General features: G+C 36.5%; 1 protein-coding gene across 1 annotated transcript in view; it reads left to right on the top strand.

Annotated features, from left to right (window-relative positions):
• Positions 1-12,211, top strand: part of LOC116179444 — a gene marked incomplete at both ends in the record, with an annotated part of 96,480 nt that overhangs the window by 40,296 nt on the left and 43,973 nt on the right.

Raw genomic sequence — 12,211 nt, 5'->3', positions numbered from 1 at the left:
CAATTATAAATTTTGCAAAAAGCCTTTAACTTTTGGGGGTGGTTTATTAGCCTCTAACACCACCATTGTGTTCGATGACTACCAAAAGCAAGCGCTGCGCTGTGTTCTTTAAACGTAGCGCAGAGCTGTCGCCCAATCCCCAACATTGTGGGGGTCCTTTTTTTTATAATACCACCGGTTTGTTTTTTCGTGTACAATTTTGCTATTTTGTGTTTTGCTGACATCTCCCAGATAGAGTCAAAATCTTAAGAGTAGGGCGCCACACCCAAGTAGTCATGGACAGTTTTTCCTAGCTTTATGACTTGGCACCACTGAAATATTTTGGATTAATTTTCTAGTAAAACGAGTGGTGTGGTAGCTGAATCTGCGGCAAGTATTAAAATAAGGAAATACAGTTCAATTATTATAGAACCGAACCATATTTTTATACCTTTCGCAGTAGAGACAATGAGACCTTGGTGTAGAGAAGCTCGAAAATTTTGGGTCCGTTAACTTGGCCCCCCCACTGAGAGATTTAATAGTCGTATTATTTTGAAATGAATGCGCTCGTTATGCGCTCGTATGCGCCACCGATAATAACTCTTGCGCCATTATCGTTTTTTAGAAATCCGAAAAAACATTGGGGGGGGGGGCAAGGGAACGAAGCCCCCCCCCCCCCCCCGTACGTATTTTGTCCCTTGTAACCAGGTCACTGATACACTTGGTTATGCGCTCAATTGCGCCACTTGAATTAAAGCTAGCGCCATTACGGTTTTTAAAAAGTGGAGGGTCTAACTTAGCGTTTTCAAAAGTTTATTTCCGGAAGTTCGGCCTTCGGAGTAACTAAAATTTGAAATGGTGGTGCTAAGTTAACGGATGTTTTCTCCATCTATTACAATGTTGCGTTTGTATTTTATATATTTTTGTTCTTTATAGTTCTTATTCAAATTCTCAAAGTAGTCGAAGAACTGGAAGTACCTACCTACTTGTCGAAGTGTTATCTGTGTATGTCTACATGGGAGAGACAGCCATTGGTTTAAATAGCAGAATAACGATGAAAACTTCCATTTTGGGCACAAACGAGGGCATAATTAGCGCACAACGAATGCATACCTACATTATTTAGAGGTGTCAAGCTCTTCCCACTATAAGGTACCTATACCGAAACCCTTCCCTCTTCAATGTCGGCACGATCAATGGAATAAGAGTTCTAAAGGTTTGAAATTAATACAAAAAAAAAACGAAAATATTTACGCAAGATTAAAAATTACATAAACCAACATGAATTACGAGTCAGTAAAGTCAAAACGAATAAAAATAAATCCTAGTAAACATAAGAAAGCAAGGAAAAAATAAATGGAACGCGCAAACGATCTAAAAACTTATGAAAGAAAGCAGAATTTCGCAAGGCATTAAGAAAATGCGTACCTATATAAAAACACTGTACCGAAACAAAAAATTGCGGAAAATGGAACGTGGAACGTTTCCACTTTAGTTAATTCTAGTGTGTAAGTTAGCCTACCGCACTAACGGCGATGTAAAATGTGCTGTCATATTAACAATATTTCAAATTTCCCGTCGCGAGATCGCCTTAGTGTAAAAGTAATTGCCTATTAAAACTAGGCGCATAGAATCACGTAACTAATAACGACTTTCCCCCAATAAGTTACGCAACGCGTAACTAAAAGTCCATAACGCTTAATTAAATTACCAACTTCTACTTATTTACATAACAAAACCTTCTTTCTGGCGTACACATTTTGAGCCGAATCCGGGAAACGCGCTGCGAGAAGTAGGCAATTCCCAAATCCCCCGCAACCGACCTTCAATCTTATTCATTCCCGTATAAACTTTTTTTTTTCTTTCCTCGTGCAATATAAAACTTTACTATTATTTCTCCTTTTTCCGTCGCTATTGATCGTTTCCTATTTTTATATGAAAAGATAATATAAAAAGCTGGTCGAAGGGTATAGCAATCCACTGTAACTTATGCAATATACAAAATTAGTTTCAGGGGATCGGTAAGTGGTAGATTAATGATGATCTAGATCAGAATTCAGCAAGGTATTATAAACTGGGGACAAGTCAACCCATTATTAGGGGTTAATTAAGCCTGTGAATCCCGTTGTCTGTCAAGGGTCGTAGGCGTTCCTAAATTTAAACAAAATACGTTTTTGGTGCGTATGTTTCAATTTCAAAGTCCTTAATAATGCCTCAATAAGCGCGCCTCTATAGTTTGAATCAGTATATATCAATTTTTTTCCATTCACATCCCCTTCGTACCCTTTCAGTGCAATATCAGTTTAGTATTGTCACGGCAACTTTAGATGTCAGACAAAATGGCCAATTACGCGGTATAGACAATGAATCTAACGCACTGATCATGAACGGAACGAATCTTCCGTGCAAGCTTTTTGACTATTTTTGGTTAGTCCATAACTTGTACGCCCAAGATGGTAGGTATAGGTATCACGAACTAAACCCTTAAGAAAGTTGTTGTTTAAATACCTACGGGCATGAGTTAGTTAATTATACAAGACCGGAATCAATCGACAGGTAAAATTAAATGCCTTCGATCTATAAATTTCATCGGGAGAGCAACGACCCTGCTTTACTATTCCAACATAATTTTGCGCGCGAAAGGTTCTCTCTAGCATAGATGGATTGTCCACCATAAAACAGTATTCAGTTTTATATTCCATTGCCAACACGTACATATACCACCTAATTAAACAGACCATATCAATCGGTCATTCGTTGGCATTATTAAAAGCTTTAACATGTCCGATCCTAGATTATATTTTACGCTCAAAGTATTAATTAGGATTTAAAACTGGGTAAAACTTTTTCTTATTTTATAGCAGACATTTTAATAAGCTTGAATAAGTCGCTCTTTAACTGTGAGGGTAGATAAAGTGATCACTTTAACCGGACGGGTAGTAAAGTGAAACAGATTATTGTGCATTCTAATGACATCTGTCATTCTTATTTCAAATGGGACGCTGAGCACGATATAAAATGACGTTCAGAACATACGACAATGCTGTTTCTATGGATGTACCGCGACGGCAGAACCTAAGCTTGCTATTTTTTATGTCTAAATTAAATTCAGAAGCTTTGCAATGATTTATATGGCTTCTGCTATAAGGTAAAGTTTTATATTACACACAACAATAAAGGGAAACATATACCTTTATCATCTCATATAATAAATAACTATTCTTAACCATCTTGAGATGGTACCGCTGCCATTTACACATTGATTTATGGCTCCGAAAATCTATCATCTTTTAGAACAGCTAGAACGTTTAATGAGAGACATCTCGGGAGAAATGTAAGCCATGCCTATGTTCAAGATTTGATCGCTAAATTCAAAGAAACGGGATCTGTTATCAATAAAAAAAGAAAGCAACCAAGATTGCTTAATGAAGCAGCTCAGGTTAAAGTTCTTGGTCAACTAAATCTTATTGGATCAACATGGCTAAGATTGCGATGTATTAAAATATTATAAAAATCTTTTCTTTTGTTCTCTATCTCATTCCGTAAAAATCCAATATGGCGCCCATAAGAACTAAGAAAATAGTCTGTAGCTTCTACATCTAGCGTTTTATGTAAATTTTGATCACAGATTCTACAAAAAAAAGTGCTCATAGAACCGTCCATTTTCGGCCGTATAAGCTAGGGAAGGTGAACAAGAAATTAGACATTTTCAGTTTTTCGGTAGGTAATATCTCAGTTATTTTCAAAGATTTTACGAAAATTTCAAATGCGTTTTTTTGTCACAAAAAGTTAACCTGCACTGTATCTCACACCGTTACGGAGATCACAATAGTGAGCCGCGAATTTGAATCACCCTGTACATCGATTTGAAGATAAATTAACTGAGCTTATTTTGTGGCACAAGATCGTGTCTACTGTCCAGGTATTACCCCGGCGAAAAAGGCCTTGATGAAGGGAATTTCCTGGTTACGTGTGTTGGTTTTTTTTTGTAAAATTTTGGAGTTAATTTTTTACAGTTCAAAATACACAAACGAACAATAAAAAGGATAACTGATAGAAAGAGAAAGATTATAAATTATATAGAAATGCATATCCATTCTCTCGGGATGCTCGAAATGGCCCAAAATGATAAACCCTGCACAAGTTTTAAATCAACTACTAACTAAAGGTTAGCTAACCAAAAGTGGAAATATATCCCATAACTAACGCCCTCAAACAATTCTGGTGACGTTCTCAAAGAATTAGCACAATATCAACCGTTTCTGCTAGCATTTTCGTAACGCTGATTAACAAAGTATAAATTGTGCACAACTCTTGTGCAGATAAAGCGCATTTTTTTAACCGAAATAGCTTTTGTTTTGACATCACCAATGAATATATTTCTTGCATACGTCTCAATCGCCCTTTGTGAGTACCCTTCTCCGACAATCCGTTCTTGAGGTATAAGGGCATATACCCGATCACGATAAGAGGTCGAGGAGGAGGGCTATGGTTGGTAAAAATTAATTCCTTTCGTTGAGACCTTTCATTAGTTAGAGTACCGTGAAGGATAAAACTAGTTCCACTCCACCCCGTACTTTGATAAGAGGACAGAAAGAAGGGCAGTAGTTGGTAGAAAACGGTTCCTTTCGTTGAGACCTTCAATTAGAATGCAATGAGAGGTAACATTAATTTGTAAAAGTTATGCACGTTTGACTTCCAAAAACAGCCTCTCAGGAAATAAGTCGTGGGGGAGCCCCCCTTTTAGACAGCGAAATTTGATGGCCGTCTGGCACACCTTCAAGATATAGGCTACCTACTGCAAAAAATTTCAGGACTCTAGGACCATTCCTCTAGAAGTAGTTCAAAACGGTAGAAGTGGATCCGGACGGACGGACAAAACGCAAACAATAGCACATTTTTTTTTATTCTTAAAAAATGCGCTAAAAATCAATTATACACCTGCCGGCACTTAATTGTGACAATTGAAGATCCTATTGAAGATCTTTTGTTTCATCATGGCAGACTCGAAAAAGGGCGTTTTTCTACAAAATGGCGTTTCACCTTGTGTTTTCTCTGAAATTGTCTCATGAAATGTGTGGTTTTGTTTGTATCACTGAAAATTTTGTAGTTTCAGCTATCCAGAGCTATAGTTATTTGTTTAGGACTTTTTAAAAAATATGACATTGGTCAAAGGTCAATAAAAAATTTAATTCTTTCGAGAAAGTATACCTATAAAAAATTATGTCTTAGCTTATGCTTCAATTGAAAACTTAGCCGCCGGCGCCATGTAGTTTCTCTCATAAAAATCGAAAAACTTTTGAGGAAAAAAGGTTATGACAGCGAAATCGTTAAAACATATTACATAAAAAATTAAGTACTTTTCAAATCTGCAGTCAATATGGGGTATTTCATTAAAAAAAAACCAAGTTTGATACGCCACTGGAATACAGCACGGCCCTGTTGATAAATATTTTAGAAACATGGCGACGGTAATGGTGTACAGTTTTGCTCTAAGACTTTTTTGGTATCTTTTATAGTAAAGTAATTATAAACTAATGGTACACCATGCATAATTATTTTTAAGAACTCCCATGAAGCTTGGAAGAGTATTTAAAATATCTTCCTAAAATTAAACCCTCAAAATTTTACAAGTTCAAATGATGCCATATATATTTATTGCTCTTCTAGTATAAAAACAGTCACGTCAATCATTCGCAGGTAGCCGCCCATTGCAAAATTGGTCGCCTGTGAGGTGTACACATATTATGCTATTATATTTTCATCTGTATCTAGCTCATGCGAAGAAAAAGACATAAGCTACCTGCGGCTGATTTTATACTAGGCGACGTATAAGTATTTCATGAAAATAATTCCGTGCCCTTATTACCATTGCGAGCAAAACAAAAGAAATCATCAAGAGTTTGTAATGCACGAGGCGAAGTGGAGCAGCCCCCAAAGCCAAAGGTACGTTCTCGTGTGGAATCAAATGATGCCATCAATATTTAAATATTGATTTCTCCAGAATTCCTTGAATCACAATAGAGAAAGTCAAAGGAACCCTAAAAAAATTGTAATGTAGCAAGGTAATGTGGCGCAACTGAGAAAAGCACTTGAGCTGTCCTTTGAACTTCGTGGAGAACGCCGCAATTTACGCGAGAATGAATTCACAGATGACGCCAAGTGAAGTGACCAGTTACATTGCGGCAAAAAGAAGGGAGTGAAGGAGTGTGAGAGAGAAACAAGTAGTCCATTCAGTGAGGACTTACGAAGTGCCACTTTTAGTTTGCAGGTTTTAGTCTTTGAACCTGAAAGATAGCTGCTGATTTCTTTTTTGCGACTTTCTCTTAAACTTTATGAGAAAAATAAATCATCATAATAAGTAGTTACCAAAATAAATATCTATTTAAACAGCTTTACATTGACAACATTAATATGTTGACTGGAATTCTTCGGAATTCTTTTTGGAGGTAATTAGAATTCAATGGAATTCTTCGAAATTCAATAAAATTCAATGGAATTCAATGGAATTCTTTTGAATGCAATGGAATTCTTTGGAATTCAATGGAATTATTTGGAATTCGCGATCTACCCTTAACCTTTTCTCCGTATTTTGTTTTTATTATTATTTATTATTTTATTGTTTTTATCATGTGGTATACCATTGAAGTAAATTCGATGGTGGGGGTGCTACAAATCGTCGGTTAACTTTAACTGAAAGTTAAAATTCATGGAAGCAACTGTCTTCACGCTCATCTCCATGGAGTTAGCTGTCAGGTAAATTTAATTGAAGATTATGACAGTAACCATTGACGTTAAAAATTGATGGAACTAAAAATTCATAGCGAATCGAATTGAATTGAATCCATTGGAGAACGTGGACCATCCAAAAACGTTTCCCGATTTAATAAAAACCGATCTTTGACGATATAAATAAACATACCGAGCCTAATTACATTAGTTTTTCTCAACATAGGTAGATAAATTTTCTATGTTTTGTTTGTCTATCACTTACATAAAAACGTATTCGTTTAACGTTTATTGAATATATGTTGCCCCACCTTGAACAAACGATCAATTATATCTGCAAACCAAACAATGACCTCGAATCTGGCACTATACCGAATCCACAAAGTTAAATTATACGTTTTTTTAAATTAATGACCAGAATTAAAAAATATAATTTGCATCTTGTGTAACAGACATATTAAATAACCGTGAAATTATGCCTGGGACTGTACTAGTACCTGTGTCCGTTAGTGGCCAATACAAAGCACCAAACTCGCCTTGTTTAAAAAAAGACGCCTGCATAGTAATTCCGTGTGGTTGAAAAGTAACAGGTTAACATTTAACCTGCATATCTTGTCTTAGAGCTGGCCACCGTAAACTTTATGAAGCAGTAGTACCTAACAAAGAGGCAGTACTTGCACCTCGCGATTAATTTTCACTTGGTATCTGTAACGAAACGTGCGATTCACGTGCGCCAGTTTTACCTAAAAATGGTCACTTTTGCTGCAGGTCACCTGTGCTCTTTGTTTATATTCGTTGACCTTAGATGCTACCTGTTTTGTGAGTTTGACTAGTTTTTTGTGTTTATTTTTTCTATAATGTGATTAAAATTACATTTAGTGTTGTGTGCTAGTTTAAGTAGGGTGATTAAAAATGCTAAAAATTCAAAATGTAGGTAAGTTTGTTTGTTTCGATCTTAACGTAACTGTTTTTTCTCCCTCCTTTTTTCGTTATTGTTGTTTAACATCCGCTTATGTCACTTCTTTCTAAAATGATTCACGACGATTTGCAATTTAAAAAATTAAATGGCACTTGTTATCATGCCTTTTCCATTTAAAAGGGTGCACAATCATTACAACACTGTAAGGAATCTTTTACTCAAATTTCTACAAAACTGCCCAAACAGTGACAGGTTCAGGAACAGGTGAACACTTCATTTTTTGTTAATACTTTAAAAAGACGCGGAAGGCGTTGTTTTTATGAATTTTTAACCTTGCTGCTACTCGGAAAGGCTGTCAAAACTACCCTACAACTTTGAAAACATTTAATAGAATTTCAGCTTTAAGTAACAGCAATTTCGTTGAATTTCAAAATTAAGTTTCAGTTTAAGGGTAAACTAAGTTTTTTTTTGTTACGTTTATGTCTATTATTTAGGTCTCTCGTAGTAACTTTTCTGTCTACCATTAAATTAAACTCACATAGGAATCTCGGTCAAGAATGAAGACAAAAATTCGTGTTTTTTCCAATACGATGTACAAGTACGTGAAAAACTCTAAATTGCGGTGTACTACTAGGGGTTAGGGATAAAATTAAAGAATGTTTTCCGTTTATTATCTTGCTCAATGACGCGAATAAAAGCTCCCTAAAAATGTTCTACGTTCTTTGGCGCTTATAATCCCTTTTTTGATATTGATCCGACATTTATAGTCAAGCTTTTTGTTACGTGCTGAAAATGAGCTTTTTATTCTGACAATTATTATCAAATCCTCTTTTCTTTAAACCCAAATATCTTTAAAGCGTCTCTCAATCAATAAAATCTCCCGTTTTCGGGACAATTGAATGTACCTAGTAACCTTGAACTTGTTTACTATTATTTCATATTTTATGCGACACCCAGACATAATTTTGTAATATTTTAAGTTTTCACGCCGTAAAACGGATCGTTATATAATTTATGATAACATTCATAAATAATAACAATGATAAATCTCTTATATAATACCAACAGAGGGAAACTCATTTCATTATTATTCATTTTGGAGTACTCGTATGTAATGAGCAACTGTCTCTGGGAACTGTACACGGAGAAAAGCCAGGAAACTCTAATTAAAACCAAATGTATTTGATCTCATGGAACTAGGTACCTAATTTAATTAGCGAAATGATATGAAATTGGAGAAAAGTCTTTGAATATGTAGCATTGGCATACAATTCTGAAGTGGGACACAAAATAGAACATAACTTGCTTATATGGTAGACAAAATGTGGGATAAGAAAATTGTTCTGTAACGAAGAGCAACAGCAATCCGAAGATAGTATACAGCTTGATGAGATAATCGAGATGGCCGGTTTTTTATTAATTTTTGATAACCTTTCATTATCAAATGAGCCTCCACGAGGTGATATTGGCCTCAGCATATGGGTAAGATAGGAATTGCTGAGGTAATGCCCAAAGTCATGGCCATATGGTGACGGTCAAGGAAATCATAATTAGATAACCGATCTATATGTAGCAAATTTTTTTTAAAACGTGTTATCCAGCTATCCTTCGAGCTATCCTCTATATAATGCATCTACAGTATCATTTTGTTGCTTCAGATGTAGAGGTGTCTTATCAGTGTAGTAGTAGTAATTTAGCCAATACTAATTAATAAAGGTCAAGTAATTATCGGCTAAAAGCATCAGTCATAAGTCAAAAATTAATTGATTTTCGTAAATGTGATTTTAAAGTTCCATTGATTGACCAATGAATACCTCAACAACGACTTTTTACACTTTTTCATAACTTTTAATCGGCCATAAAGGGTAGAATGTATTGCAAAAACCTCAGGCCTCTAGAACAAAGCCCCTAAAGTATTTCAAAACCGCCGAAGTGGTAGGGACGGACAGACGGGAGGACGAAACGCAAACAATAGTAAATTTTTTTTAGTTATTAAAAAATGCGCTAAAATGAATGAAAGGGAAATACGAAAAAAACAGAAAATATGAAAGGGTAAAGGGCAAGGAAGGTGGTAAAGAGGCACCAGTAGATAGGTGGGGATTACGCGATGTTAAACTGGACATGCAAAGAGATCTGCTAGGAGTACGAAGGATACGAAACGTCAAAGGAAACGCGAAGAAATGTGAGGGAGCGAGGGTGGTTTGAAGTAAGAATGATGGAAGAGGATCGTGGAGAACACGAATAAAGGGGAAGGCAGGGGGGTGGCTTAAATAGGTACAAGTGAAGCGTGAAAGTGCCAGAAGGAAGGTGTAAAAGGATCCCTAAGTGAAGGGTACATAAGAAGGGAGGTTTGGGTCATGCATGAGTTGGTGGAAAGAAATCTAGACAAATGATTACTGCGAAAAAGACATGAAAAAGTGTGTAGAAGAAGTGAGTTGGAAACAAGGATGCCGTTTTTAAAATTTGGTAATGATTTTGTATTTTGTTAAACATAGGAAAATTTTCGCATGTACCGCTTCATAGCAAACTTGAACGAAAGTAAGTCTGGCAATAACCAGAAACGTATTGGGGAAAGCGAGCGCGGTTGCCAAGATCTCTTCGAGCCTAAAAGTTGCATTCGTTACATTTGCGCAGGCTGGAAAAGCCGAAATGCTGGTTTTCTATTGGTTGTTAGGGCACGCCAATCGAGATCACTGCGTTCAAAAATGAAGTCCTCTTTAAATGTCGTGCCATTAAGATCTCAAAAAATGTTCACGATCGTATGAGAGCAAGTCTTTAAGGGTATTTAGGAGCTTTGATAACCGATTTGAGCTACTGAATATCTACTTAAAATACCCTGTTCTTTTAGAGATAATCTTTAAGGGCCTTCAAACGTTTTTAATGTACTTTTAAGAGCCATCTAAAGACATTTGACTTCAGAATCTGCAACAAACCTGAATGGGTTTTTTAATCTTTTTAAGATCTACACAGTGAACACTATTTGTCTATAAGAGCCTCGATAAGAGCCTTCAGGACTATACCTGATGTTTTACTTTCTTTATGCTCTAACAGACGATCGCTTAGCCGGTTACAAATATTCGGTTTTGAATTTCAAAGGAAGGTCTTTTATTTACGAGTGGTAATAGAGGGTAAAATATACGCGAAGGAACATTTTCGAGTCGAAGACCCGCTTTTCAAATAAAAAATGGAATCGCTCATAGTACCGGCTGGTTAAAATCATGTTTCTTACTCGGTGCATTTTGCATTCTGATAGATGCAGGAAAAAGGACTTTAAACTGATTTTTTTCTGTGGGGTATTTCATGGACTCTTAGTATTACGCTGGATGATTCCTTTCCAAAAATTACAGTCTAAGTGCTATGTACACTACTTATACGTTGTGAGGAAGAACGTAAAACCGGGATGTCTGGGGGTAAGGAATACACGATTTTGGTACGTGTATGCAAAAGAACATTGAATCGCTCCATTTTTCTTCCAGGGTGTCCCATACCCCTCAAAACCGCGATGTTACGATGTCATTTAAAACGTCAGCCCTAAGGACACTCGCGTAGTAGTTCTACACAAAGGATACCGAAGCTTTCCTGACGAAGATTACATACCCCATATACTTCCGTATAGTGTAAGTGCTAAGTTGTGAGGAAGAATGTAAAACTGGGGGGTTTGGGGAGTATGGAACTCCCCCCCCCAAGTCAAGCGTCCGAAGATTTTGATAGGTGCAGGAAGAAGAGTATTGAATCAGACCTTATGTCTGGAGGGTATTCCATATCCCCCAGACCCACCGGTGTTACGTTATCATTGAAAACATTCAGCCCTCAGGACTCTCGCTTAAAACTTATAAAAAAGTGTAGAAGTCGTTGTTGGCCCTTCTACGCCTTCGTATCATTCTGTGATTTTTTCAATTTTTATTTCACAAGGAATCTAATGACCTAATGCTGACCAGTCGACAATACGAAATCGAAAATAATGGGTTGAGAATTAAGCCGGATATGCTATGAAATTTTTCCTTTACAAGCAAAAAACCCTTATAATTGTTCAAAACAATAGAAATAATAAAAGGCGAGATAAAAGGTCTAAATATTTTTAGAGAGAGCGTAGCACCGGGGAGTACGGGATACCCCTCAGTGTACGAAGATTTTATGATGGTGAGGGAAATAAACATGAAACGAGACATGAAATATTATTTTCCTGGGGGTTTCCATACCAGACCCCCGGTGCTCTTAACACTTCCACTATAGTTCTTGAAAGGGACCATCCGACGTAACGGCAGAAGTCTGTGTGATTAGGTAATTCTCCTAGGAAATGAAAATAAATGGTCATTTACAACATCATAGAATCAATCAAGTCACAGCACTCGGTATACCGGTATACAGTTGGTTGACTAATGCCTGAAGGGCCTCGCTTTACTCGTAATCTCCTTCAGTATCGAATACAATAATTAACTGAAGGAAGACATCATTCATCGATCGGGTAACACTAATCAATTGCAAACAAATAATGACGTTAATAGTTACAATTACGTTTCAAGTATTTACCACTTAAGAGGTAGTTAACGATAGGCTAGAGCGACCAGGTACTGGAAAACCCTT

The sequence above is a fragment of the Photinus pyralis genome, unplaced genomic scaffold, assembly GCF_008802855.1.
Source record: "Photinus pyralis isolate 1611_PpyrPB1 unplaced genomic scaffold, Ppyr1.3 Ppyr1.4_LG8, whole genome shotgun sequence".
NCBI classification, from domain to species: Eukaryota; Metazoa; Arthropoda; class Insecta; order Coleoptera; family Lampyridae; genus Photinus; species Photinus pyralis.
The sequence above is the reverse complement of the archived record's forward strand: the minus strand, read 5'-3'. Positions and strand labels throughout refer to the sequence as shown.